This window comes from Nuphar pumila, chromosome 5, assembly GCF_984573655.1.
Source record: "Nuphar pumila chromosome 5, dmNupPumi1.hap1.1, whole genome shotgun sequence".
NCBI classification, from domain to species: Eukaryota; Viridiplantae; Streptophyta; class Magnoliopsida; order Nymphaeales; family Nymphaeaceae; genus Nuphar; species Nuphar pumila.
The window spans coordinates 9601294-9614631 of record NC_143253.1 but is presented as its reverse complement, the minus strand read 5'-3'; positions in this window follow the sequence as shown (position 1 = coordinate 9614631).

Here is a 13338-nt window from a genome sequence, read left to right as displayed (position 1 = left end):
AATAATACCCTTGGTGCTTGGCAGCATAACCCAAAAAAGATGCATTTTTCAGATTTAAAGTCTAACTTGTGTTGTCTATATGGGTGAAGGCATGGATAGCATGCACACCCAAAAACACGTAAAAACTCAAAGTTGGGTTGAACTTTAAAAAATTTCTCAAGAGGCATTTTTTGCCTGTAAAATGTTTGTTGGAGTTCAGTTTATAAGATAGACGACAGTGTTGAAGGCATATGGCCAGAACTTTTGGTGAACGCCTGCTTGGGCCATCATAGACAAAACACTTTCTACGATGTGTCAATGCTTCCTTTCAGCAGCCTCGTTTTGCTCAGGAGTGTGTGGGCAAGAGATGAGATGACCAATTCCATTATCTTCCAAGAATTTTGATAGTGCCTGATATTCGCCACCCCAGTCTCAGTGAAAATATTTAATCTTTTGTTCTGTGATCAGTTTCACATGAGATTTAAATTTCTGAAAAAACATGCAAGACCTCAGATTTGCTTCTTAGCATGTATATTGAAACATATTTGGAAAAGGCATCAACAAATATAACATAAAATTTAAAATCATAGACACTAGGTATTGGGGCCAGTCCCCACACATCAGAGTAAACGACTTGAAAGCATTCTTAACAGGTTTGGAAAAATTGGCAAATGGTAGTTTGTGACTTTTGCCCATTTGACAAGCTTCACAAATTCTTTTATTAAAAACATTTTCAAACGGCAAACCAAATGATTTTATTGTTTGAAGGACAATATTCAATGTCGGATGCCCCATTCGCCTGTGTCATTGTTTTATTGAGACCTTCTCTGATAAGCATGCTTGTTTTCCTTGAAGAGTCATCTTATAGAGGCCATCATTGCTTTCCCCTCAAAGATGCACTTTCTCTGTAGCTCGATCCTTCACAAGACAACAACTAGGGTGAAACTCAAAAATAACATCATTATCTTTTGTAAATTTCTGAACAAACATGAGATTTTTCTGAATTTAGAGAACATGTAAAATATCTTTCATCAAAAACTTATTAAAAATTGAAGAGCCAACATGATTAATGTGCAAACCTGTACCATCTCCAATTTTGACTCCATCATCGCCCTGATATTCAATATGAATGGACAAGTTGTTAAGATCGTTGGTGACATGATAGGAGGTGCCAGAGTCGGGATACCAGTTGTTATCTCCTATAAAGTTTCTATTATGAGGAGCAACAATTTGGACTTGCGGTGATGACATTGACGACTTGCCTTGAACAAAGTTCAACAACTAGTAGCATGTACGCACTAAATGCTTTGGTTTCTCGCATATTTGACATGTTACTCAAGGACGTTCATTGAAATTGGACCTGTCTCTTCCTCTAGAATGACCACGATTATTTCTATCACCTCTATAATTTGAACCTCCTCCACGGTTTGAATTATCATAGTTACCTTTGGAAAAGGTCTGAGTTTCGTAGTTGCTTTTGGAAAACTGAACTGAGGCATTAACAAAATCTGATTCGACATCATTGGGTTCTCAGAGTTGGGCTTCTTGAATAAGAAGCATACCGTAAAGATCATTCATAGAGACAGGATCAAGTCTGACTTCAACAGACATCTTAAAAGCATGGTATTTTGATGGTAAGCCTTCTAAAACTTGCATAAACACTGGTTTAGATGCTACAACAAGTTGATATGCTATGGAAGTAACAAGCTGAAAGTATTCGTCGATGGACTTGTTGCCCTTTTTAATGTCTTGTAATTGAGATTTCAGTTGCATAATACGAGATCAGGAATGTGAAACATAGGAACGTTTCAAGGCTTGACATACTTCAAAAGATGTGTTTAAACCTACCACTTGACTGAAACTGGTTCACTTAAAGAGGAGATTAACCAACTTAAAAGCATCTGATTATGTTTTCTCCATTCATTAAACGCGGGATTTGGTTGGGTTGACCCTTCGACAAATTTGAGAGGACAAGGTTTGCTCCCATCGACTAGACCCATCAAATCATATGTATTTAAGACAAGTTTGAATTGTGACTCCCATAAAAGGTAATTTTCAGAGATAAGCTTTATTGACAGGAAGTGGTGAAGATTAGATGATATATGGGAGAAGGATAAACCAACATTCACATTATATATTGAAAAGAGAACCAGTACTTCCTACTGAATCTTGAGAAGAACTTGGTTGTGATCCCATGTTTTCCTGATGGCTCTAATACCATGAAAAAAAAACAAGAAGAACATGCTCTAACACAATATTTTTATGTGGTTCAGTTCTATGAAGAAACCTACATCCACAGATATCTTCTCTTTCTTCAAAAGATTATTATCTGAGAGAGGCTTTCCCTTTCTTTATATTGTTTTGTACATGATCTGGATAACAACCATTCTTTTCTTTTTCTAGACCAGGATAAACTTTTATCATGGGATCACGATAATTACATTGTCTAGCCTCAATACTTTTCTCTTTTACAGTTGTAGCATCTGAACCGTTATTTGGATGATTTGTATTTATCTTTATCTCTTTAGACTCAATGACTTGAGGAGTGACACCTTCATTTGGATTTCCAACAATTATAACAAGTCTTCTCACTATACTCTGCATGGCACCCAACATAAAGGAAATTTAATCTTATGAAAGAGAAAATAGAAAATACAAATAATGTATCTCTTCAGAAAACACATATGATAATGTTTTTCTCCAATGACAAAAAACAAAAGAAAGATGAGAAATAAAAGACAACTATCCAAAAAATAAGTAAATGGAAGTCGATTATGTTACACATGAAACTGCCATAAATATAAGAAAAGAATAAGAGTCAAATCAAATCATCTATAATTCTTTTTTTCTCATCAAAGAACTTAACTTCCTTATAAGGCCACTTCATCATTGCGCAATGCCCTAGCCAGCTTAGAATTTGCAAGACCAACCTCTTGCCTAATGTCAAGCATACCTAATAATGAACCACATGGTAACACGAACAAAACAAAAAGATAGTATTCTGAACTCATATCTATATGAGCATGTTTATTGACTCGTATTTACATATCATCAACATATTATGTATTTAAGACATCCTGATCATTCTTCAAAATCCAATACCTTATAGATGATAATTATTGACTCATTATGATAAGACTACACTATAAGAAATAGAACTAAATTTCAAGAATAGCAAGAAACTGATATTGTAAAAAATGCAATAATCCAAGGTGGGCATTTTTTTTATATTATAGGGCTTTTTTTTACTAGAGCATGTTTCCATCACAAGCAAAGAAACCTCATGTTGCCAGAAAGTCTTAATTGGTTGAAAGACTCATGGCTAGACTCAAAAATTAATGTAGGTGCAGTTGAACATATACCTTTGTATAGTGTAAGTGCCTTTGTATTTTTTTTTTCTCTCTTAAAAATGAGTTTAAAAATATATATAGCCCTTGTTTATATTTCATAATTATGGTATCCTAACTTCATGATTTTGTCGTTGTCGTCCAGTTGATACATCTGCAATTTGTGAATTGGTTTTTTGTAATATATATCAAATTTAATGTTGTTCTTATATGGTAGTAAATATTCGTATATGATTCAATTCTGTATAATATAGTCTGATCTAATATTGCTTGCTACAGATGTTGACATATTCACGATAAGGACGTTAGCGTTCTTTCTTCCTTAGGATCGGTTCACCACTTGTCAACCAAGGTGAACACCTAGTCGGGATTGACTTCAGATCACTGGCGGGTGATACTTCAAGAGAGGAAGAGGTGACCCCCCCCCCCCCCCCCCACACACACACACCACATGCCACTGCAGCTCTAGAGTTGTCCACGATGGCCTCAGGTAAATATTAATTCAGTATTTTTTATTATAATTAAAATTTTATTATTGTCATTTCTAATAATATTTATTTCTTACTATAAATTAACAACTGTAGAATCTTTTCATCATCAAGCGTGGAAAGAAAAATTAGTAGTCTACCAAAGACTCATCATGTAATGAAAGATGTTAGTAACTATCAAGCATAGGATGCAAGGAGTCGTGGGTGAAGGCTCCTCTGTATTCTCTAGGAGGCCTTCGTACATCATCAAGGAGCAGGTCATACTCGCTCACAACTTATGGAAGAAGGTTTCAGATTATTAGAAAATGGTGTTGGATGAAGCAGTTTATTATTTCCTAAGTTTATTTTTATTGTATACTATAATGCTAAATATGTTTGTTCTAATAGATTCTTAATTTATTATTTACAGAGTAAAATAGATGAGCAGGAACTGAAGGTGACTATGTTTTATAAAGAGACACATACTTATTCAGATCATACGACAATTATCTATAAGTAAAAAACATTTTTATAAGTAACTCATATTTGTAGTGTCATATTCATTCATTCCATTTTGTACATTATCATTAGTTATCGATAATAAATTAAAAGTGATGTGTATATAAAGTTGCAACCTGTAAAGATTGAAAATTCAACATCATCTTTACAAGGAAGTCCATCGATAACGCTTCGAGACGGCTTTGCCAAGGTCCTCGAAGAGTTGTACAGACATGTGAGGGGGATAGATGCATTTTTCTCTCCATTCAAACCATCTTACTCCAACCAAACCTGAATTTCACAACTATCTACTCAGCCGTAAGCGACGCAGACAGATGTCCAACAATTAAAAGATGAAATGGCACACAAGAGAGAAGCAACTAGGAAGCTCAGAGAGGAGATCTAGGCCTTCATAGATGCACAAAGATAGAATCCCATATCCTAGATCTAAAATTTGTAAATTCTTTGCTTATATGAGAAGTGCATATATTTTGATTTTTAAACTCTTTGGTATAATTACATTTTGATTTATGTAAATATTAGAAGTATGTATGTTTGTTGGAGGCTTGGAGAAGATGAAATGGATTGTAAGGAGTTTGTATTTGAAGTGTATTTGTTGCAGGCATGAAGATGATGCAATGAGTTTGTATTTGAAGTGTGTTTGTTGTAGGCTTGGGGAGAATATAGGGGGTATGAATTTTTAAAGTGAATGTTTATTTTTTAAAATGTATTTAAAGTTTTTTGAAGTTTTGTTGAATATACGTTTAAAGTGTATGTCAATAGTTTCAAGTATCTTGAATGTTTGAGGATGTATGTTTGAAGTATACATTGGAAGTGTAGTGTTGTTTTTGTTGAATGTTTGTCTCATTTGTTAATTTTAATATATTTAAAGTATAATATTCTTAATTACATGGTATTAATGAAAATCTTACCAACACCTTCACTCATGCTAGTTACCTTAATTTATGGTGCTTCTGAGGTAAGCTTAATCATTTTAACCCAGTGCAACTTAGCAGTTCTACCTGAATTAAATTAAAACTAAATTGTGTATAGACCTGGTGACTCGCCAAGTTCGCCAACTATGCCTGAACTTGTTCTAGCCCATGCTGTCACGTTCTAGACTCAGTTTATATTAAAATTGAACTCAACCCAACATGTTAAAAACACTGATCCCACAACCGAGGTGGTATCCCATGTGGTAAGCGGGGTCCTGGGCCAAGCTGAAGGCCCAGGTTCGAATCCCTCTGCCACATGAGAATTAAGAGATATCTGGTATAGGGTTCCGCCTAACCCCAGCTTGCCTTCAAAAAAAAAAAACACTAATCCCATTATTTGAAATAGGATAAGTTTCATCGTACATTCAATCCTAACCATCCAGGAGAACCATCTAGCCGTTGATTAGATGACTAGGATTGAATGTATGATGGAGCCCATCCTATTTCAAATGATGAGATCGGTGTTCCATGTTAAAACCTTGACTAGGCATGTAATAGATAGGATTTATAGCGCTTATTTGAAAAAAAAAATGAAGAGAACCCTAAGCCCAAACCCAGCCTCATCATCTACTTGGCAGGCCTGTGTTGAGCCAATCGATGTCCAACCCAAAATAACGCCAAAGCAGGCCTATTTAGAGTCTTAAGTGCCGTTTGATGGGTGGGGTGCAATTGCATCGCCTTCTCCAGTGGGGTCCACGTCCTATATCAAGCGCAGAACTAAGTGGGATGTAGGGGTGGGCAACGGGCTGGGATGCCTGATCAGCAATGGTGGCGCGGGTTTTGGGTCAAGGTTTTAGGATCAGGCTCGTTAGCTACCAAGCCAAAATCCGGCCCGTTATATACATGAGCCAGGTCTGGGTTGGCCCGTGGGCTATTGGGCCAGCTAGATGGGCTTAAACTATTTATTAATTTTAATGATACAAAATTAAAATAATTTAATTAATTGCATAGTTACTTTGTAACTATTATTATTTACCTAATTAGTTGTATTAATTTTATGAAAACTAAAAAGATAATTAGTTGGGTACATTAGAACTTGTTAATTATTTATTATTTACCTCATTAGTTGCACTAATTAGTTTGGTTTTTGTTCCATTGGGCCAATGGGCAGGGTCATGGGCTTCTCTTCAGACCCGTTAGTAAATGGGTCGGACCGACCCTGGCCCGCTTCACATTGAGCCAATGGTCCGGGTTATGGACTGCTCTTTAAACCTGAGCCTGATAAGAACTGGGTCATTCCTTACCACATCGATAATACTTATACCATCAGAGCTGCCCTTGATGCCGTTCATTCATGTGATGAACAACAACCAGAACACCATCATGCATGTTTGTTTTGTTTCAACAGTTCATTTTTTTGCCCCGTAGATGTTCATCTAAAATTTGAATCTCTCAAAAAATTTATGGGACCCATATAAGAAACAACTTATTCATTCATTGTGTTATGTTTGCCGTTCATTAAAAGGATGATCGGCTTCCAAGGCAGCTCTGATGGTATGCCTTCAGAGCTGCCTCTGACCCGATACCGTTCTCAATGCAAGCAACACTTGTGTCCCACTTTAGTGGGATGCGAATGGGGGACCTCCTCCCTCCAACATTTGCGTCCCAGAAGCAACTTTGCATGGTGGAGATGCAGCAATCTGCCTGACGGCCATCCATCTTAGCATTTTACGAGATGGGTGCAGTGTGCATCTCAAGAAATATTGAGATGGATGGATAGTCAGCAGCAGTTGAGAGATGCATTCTAAGCATGCAGCGCCGCTGCATTAAAAATTGACCTAAAAAAAAACTCGATAGCATGCGATTATAGGGTCATGTTATTTTTTAAAGAATAATATTATTGAAAGAGTAAAAGGCAACCAAACCACGAGATATCATTAGGCTGTCAGAACAGTGCAGCCAAGAGAGAAGCAGATGAGAGCTTCCCAAAGTAAAGACAGAAAGAAAGTAAAACATAGAAACATCCATCTTAGCATTTTTGGGTATGGTATCGGGTTCAGACCCAGGTCTAATTGAGTATATTATAAGAGAAACCATACCTGAACTGGATAAGAACTACATGAACCAAATCCTAAACATACCCAGTAAAATAATATTTTTTATCATTTTTACATCGAAAAATTGCAGGTCTTAATTAGAACTCGGGTCGGGTGCGGGTCTGGTACAAAACTTCAAAAACTATACTCGGGTCTTAATGATGTCTTCTTATTTATCATCATAGCCGGACCCTAAAGGGTTTGGTCTCGGTAAACCTGACCTGTTGACACCCCTACATTTACCCTTGAAAATCAGATTGTTTCTGTCTTGCCAAACAAACTTCCATTCTGAGAGCATCCAAAATCTCCAGATGAACATTTTCTTGTTGCTTTTAGTTGTGTCGCAATCAGCATTTCTGGGAAAGGAGAAGCTGCTTAAGTCCATATTAAAATTAATCCCCCCAAGCTTGATCCAGTAAGCTGCGCATTCCCAAAAGAGATGAGAAGAATATTCCACACAACATAGGCAGAGAGAACTTCTACTTACTAAGTGAAAATCACACTGCTTAAGCTTCAACTCCGTATTAACACTCCTAAGCAGGATCTGCCACTATATGGGAGGCCCCCCTCTCCACAACACCTTGCTTGGGAGCCATTATATTGAGTGTGGTCCCAAGGCACAGTAGAATAACGAGGAGGTGAAGAGACAAAAGGCACCATGCATCATCTTTAATTAAGAGCCGCATCCAGATGATGTTCCATCGTATTCAAAAGCACTGACTATTGTTGAAAAAAGAGTTTTGTTGGTTCTCGTCGTAATATAATATCCCAAGAGCCATTGTGCGCCAACCAGACCTGATTTATATCCACGAATTTACCTCTCTCAGCCACGTAAAGGGCAAGAAAAGTGTCTCGTAGCCTAACATCATTCCACCAAATATCTTGCCAAAAAAAGGTCGAGGCACCATTACCAACCTCCACGCCGATTACCTCACAAAATAAATCAAGTACTTGTGGCCCACCTCTTCCAAACTACCGAACCCTTCTTCCATTTGTGATTAGCCGACCAGTGCCAAGGCCAACCAATAAATTAATATTTCTTAGAGAAAATTACAGCAATCCGACCATTTTTATTTTATTTTTTCACAAACATTGATATGGCTGGTGCAAAACCAGTTCTTATTCGATTTGTAAATCCATCGAAGCCTAAAGAGAATCGTAATACATGTTCTCACTAAATCTTTGAAACGAAAAACAAAAACTAAACTTAATGAGAAAGGGTACTTGAATCATAAGCATTTCGATAGATCGTTGACGGGTATGATTTTTCAGAACCTGTATATATGACATTATTCATTTCTCTAAACCTTATGAAAGAGACTAAATCTCTTGATAGTTATGAAGAGCTTCAAATAGAGAGTCATTATATAAGGTTTGAGAATCATAACCTAATGTAGATTTAATTAGGAGTTTGTCTTCAATTTAGCCCATTACAGAATTGTAGACAAAATAAGTCTCTTCACATAGTGTATCATACCACATGAGACATCATATGACCCAACCAAATTAGATCACATAAATCAGGCTTGAACCTAAGATGGTCTAAAATGTGTGGTTCAACGTATGTAGGCCCACATGATTATTTTCTAACAATCTCTCACTTGAGCCACAAACGTAACCTTATAATCACGCATTACATCTTTATGAGCTCAAAAATACTGTCTTATCAATTGATATCTCTACCAATCTGATCCATTGATCATGTTAACACAAAACCACAACGATCTTCGTTACAAATAACGTAATTGAACCCATCAATGATCACGTATATCGACATAACTAAATGACTTGGATCAAGTATGATTGTGAAGTATGAAAATTACATGTAATGTGATCAAACATGCCTATTTTCAACTGGTCTTACCTGAAAACTTTAGTGAGATTATAACATAATGAGTACAGAATAAAACTAAAACTTTAACTTTATACCGAAGTGATAAAAGAAACTTTATTATATCATACAATGTCCAAATACAAACTCCCACTAAACTAGCATATCATAAAATGATAAAACACCCATTCGAGCACTATACTCGTGAAAGACCTTGGGTGGCAAACCTTTAGTAAGTGGATCCTCAATCATGAAGTTTGTGCCAATATGTTCTATCGTTATATGACTATTCTGCACTCTTTCCTTAACAACAAGAAATTTAATGTCAATATGCTTTGACTTTGATGAGCTCATGTTATTATTGAAATATAGTATTGTTGAATTATTATCACAAAATAACTTTAGTGGTCTCTTAATATTATCCAAAATCTGTAGTCCTCTAACAAAATTATGTACCCCTATCCCATAGTTGGATGCCTCATAACAAACTACGAATTTTTGCGACTATGGTGGAAGAAGCAATGAGTGTTTGTTTGTCACTACTCAAAGAAATAGCTCCTCCAGTCAAAAGAAAAATATAACCTGACGTGGATCTACGACTGTCTTGACATCCCGCAAAGTCAAAATCTGAATACCCAATGATCTTCAATTGATCTGACTTCTTGTATGTGAGCATGTAATCTTTTATTCTATGCAAATACTGCATAACCCGTTTGACTGCTTTCCAATGATCCATACCTGAGTTACTAAGATATCTGCCTAACTTTCCAACAATGTACGCTAAATTCAGATGCGTATATATGAGACTCCCTACAGTAGATGTATAGGAAATCTATTCCATAACCTTAATTTTAGACTGGTGTTTGGGGCATTGAGCGAGACTAAACTTGTCTCCCTTAACAACAACAGTATCACCTGATTTGGAATCCTTCAGGCCAAATCTATCTAGAATCCTTTCAATATAGCTCTTTTGTGATAATCCAAGAATATCTCAAGAACACTCTCGATGTATTTGGATCTTTAATATAAAAGAACTGTCTCCAAGATCTTTCATTTTAATTTTTTTTTGTCAAAAATCTCTTGGTTTCATGCAGTATGCTTATATCATAACTGACAAACAATATGTCATCAACATAAAAAACCAAAAAAATAAATTTACTCTCACTGAACTTATGGTATATGCATTCATCAACCATATTTATCTCAAAACCAAATGAGAGGATAACTTGATAAAACTTATGATACCACTGACAGGAAGCTTACTTAAGTTAATAGATAGATTTCTTTAGTTTGCAAACCATTTTTTTGGCATTGCTTAAGACAAAATATTCTGATTAAACCATATATATTGTCTCATCAATGCCATCATTAAGGAATGCAGTCTTAACATGCATTTGATGCAACTCTAAATCATAATGAGTCACAAGTGCCATCATAATCCTAAAAGAGTCTTTTATAGAAATCAGAGAAAAAGTCTTTGTGTAGTCAATGTCATCCCTTTGAGTAAAGCCTTTTGCAATAAGACGGGCCTTATATATTTCCATTACCCTTTAAATCTCTTTTGGTTTTAAATATCTATTTGCAACCAATGAGTTTTACACCTTTAGGTAATGGGACAAGATCTCACACGTCATTGTCTCTCATGAATTTAATCTTCTCATACATTGCTTCAATCCACTTTTGAGAGTTAGAACTTTATGTGGCTTGATGAAAGTTGATTGAATCATCTTCCCTTAAGCTAATATTACCCTCATGTTCTTGTAGAAAAACAATATAATCATATGAAATTATCCTTCTTCTTTATCTAGTGGATTTCCTTAATGACACTAGTTCTTGAGGTTGTTGAGTTTGTACTTTAAGAGTAAAAACTTAATTTTGGATAGGGAGATCTAAAGCATTGCCTTGGTTCAGATTTATGGAAACAATGTCAAGAATAAAAATCTGATTATTGTCAACCACAACAGTAGAAAAAGAAAGAGATTCTTTTTCAAAAGCAATATCTTTTACTTTATCACTCCCGCCAAACTCAACACTCTTAAAGAAACAAGCATTTTTCATTTCGAAAAATGATTTATTCACATGGTCATAAAAATTATAGTCCCCAAAATACCCAACAAAGTAGCAGCTAACCGTTTTAGAATCCAGTTTCTTTTCATATGGTTTGTAGGGCCTAGCCTCAACTGAATATCCCAAAATATGAAAATGTTTTACACTAGGCTTTTTACCTGTCCATAATTCACATGGGGTTTTGGTTACTGCTTTAGAGGGTACACTATTCAAAACATAACCTGCAGTATTTAATGCTTCTACCAAGACTGATTCTGGTAAAGTAGAATGAGAAATCATACTTCTTACCATATCTTTAAGAGTCCTATTTCATTTTTCAACAACAGCATTCATGCTTAGAGTACTTGACATGGTATATTGAAGGACAATCCCACATTGTTCTAGGAATTTAGCAAAAGGCCCTGGACGCTATTCACCTGAACCATCATATCTACCATAGTACTCACCACCACAGTCAAATTTGACGGTCTTAATTCTTTTGCCAAGTTGGTTTTCAACTTTGACCTTAAACGATTTGAACACATCTAGGGACTGAGACTTTTCATAAATTAAATATAGGTATCTATAACGAGAATAGTCATCAATGAACGCAATAAAATATCATTGACCATTCCAAGAAGTCGTAGGGAAGGCCCCATAAATATCAGTATGAATTAGTTTCAAGACACATGTTCTCCTTTTTGCACCTAATTTTCTTATGTTTATTCGTTTTTCTTTTATACACTCAACACAAACCTGAAAGTCAATGAAATCAAGAAAATAAAAAAACTTACTTGACACAAGTCTTTTAATTCTTTGTTTAGAAATATGACCTAAGCACTTATGTCATAATAAAGTAGAATTCTTATTTGTTAATTTTTGTTTTGTACTACGAGAACTTAAATGTAATGTTTCATTAAATGAGTCAACAATATCAAGCAAATAAAGGTTATCAACCGTAGATAAAGAACTAGTCTCAATAAGATTTAAATCAAGAAATAATTTAAATCCATTATTTCTAAATAAATAAAAATAACCATATTTGTCTAAAGTGGAAACAAAAACCAAATTTCTCCTAAAAGATGACACAATAAGTGTTTCTTTCAAATCCAAATAATTTTGAGTCTTTAAAAGTAACCTAAAGGTCCCTATTGACTCAAGTTCAATTGTTTTGCCATCGCTCACATAGATGAATCTTTCAACATTAATTTGCAATCGACAATTTAGGCAACCTTGCATAGACACACTTATGTGAGTGATAACACCAGAATCCATCCAACAAGTGTGTTCAGGCACAGAAGTCAAATTAACTTCAGAATAAACCAAAGTAAGGAGCATACCTTTTTTTTTTGGTACAATCCTTTTTCATGTGATCCTTTCCTTTACAAAAGAAACAACTAGACTTCAAGTCCTGATGTCTTTTTTGTTTCTTCTGCGATTGAGGGTCAACTGCAAATTCTTTAGTCTTTTTCTTTTTCTTAAATCTGTCCTTAGAGGTTACTGCCAAATGAGCACTCTCAGTCTTCTCTTACTTCATCCTATCCTTGTAGGAAATGAACTCATTAAGATTTTTTTTTTTTTGCAGTTGTAACTGACCTTGAACTGACTGTATTGTGCAAGAAGGCATATAAAAACTAAGTGCATGAGTAAGTCTTCAGACAACTCTAACTTTAGTACCTTGAGTTTTGAAGCAAGATAAAACATCTCTATAATGTACTCCCTAATATTTTCTTTACCTTTATACTTCATTGAGACAAGACACGAAAGAAGAGTACTTGTCTCAGTCTTGTCGTTTTTTGCAAAATATTTTTCAATTTCTTTAAGAATTAAAATGATTGTTTTCACTGTTATAAAAAAAAATCTCTAAAAATTTGGGTTAAATTTTGGGGCGTTTCGAATTCGGCCTGGGTGCCGATGATTCTTTATTCGATGAACGAACGAGACTCAAATGACATCTTGACTGCCACCAGTTCTGGAGCATCCGACGATAGTCGATATATGCTCTAAGTGCCAGCAATAAGAAAAGAAAATGCCGACTATTATCAGCATGAGAGCATTTACTGATGTTGTTAGATAAGGCCACTAAAATATCACCTGTATAGAACATCTGCTCACTTGTACCATGCGATGATCAAAATA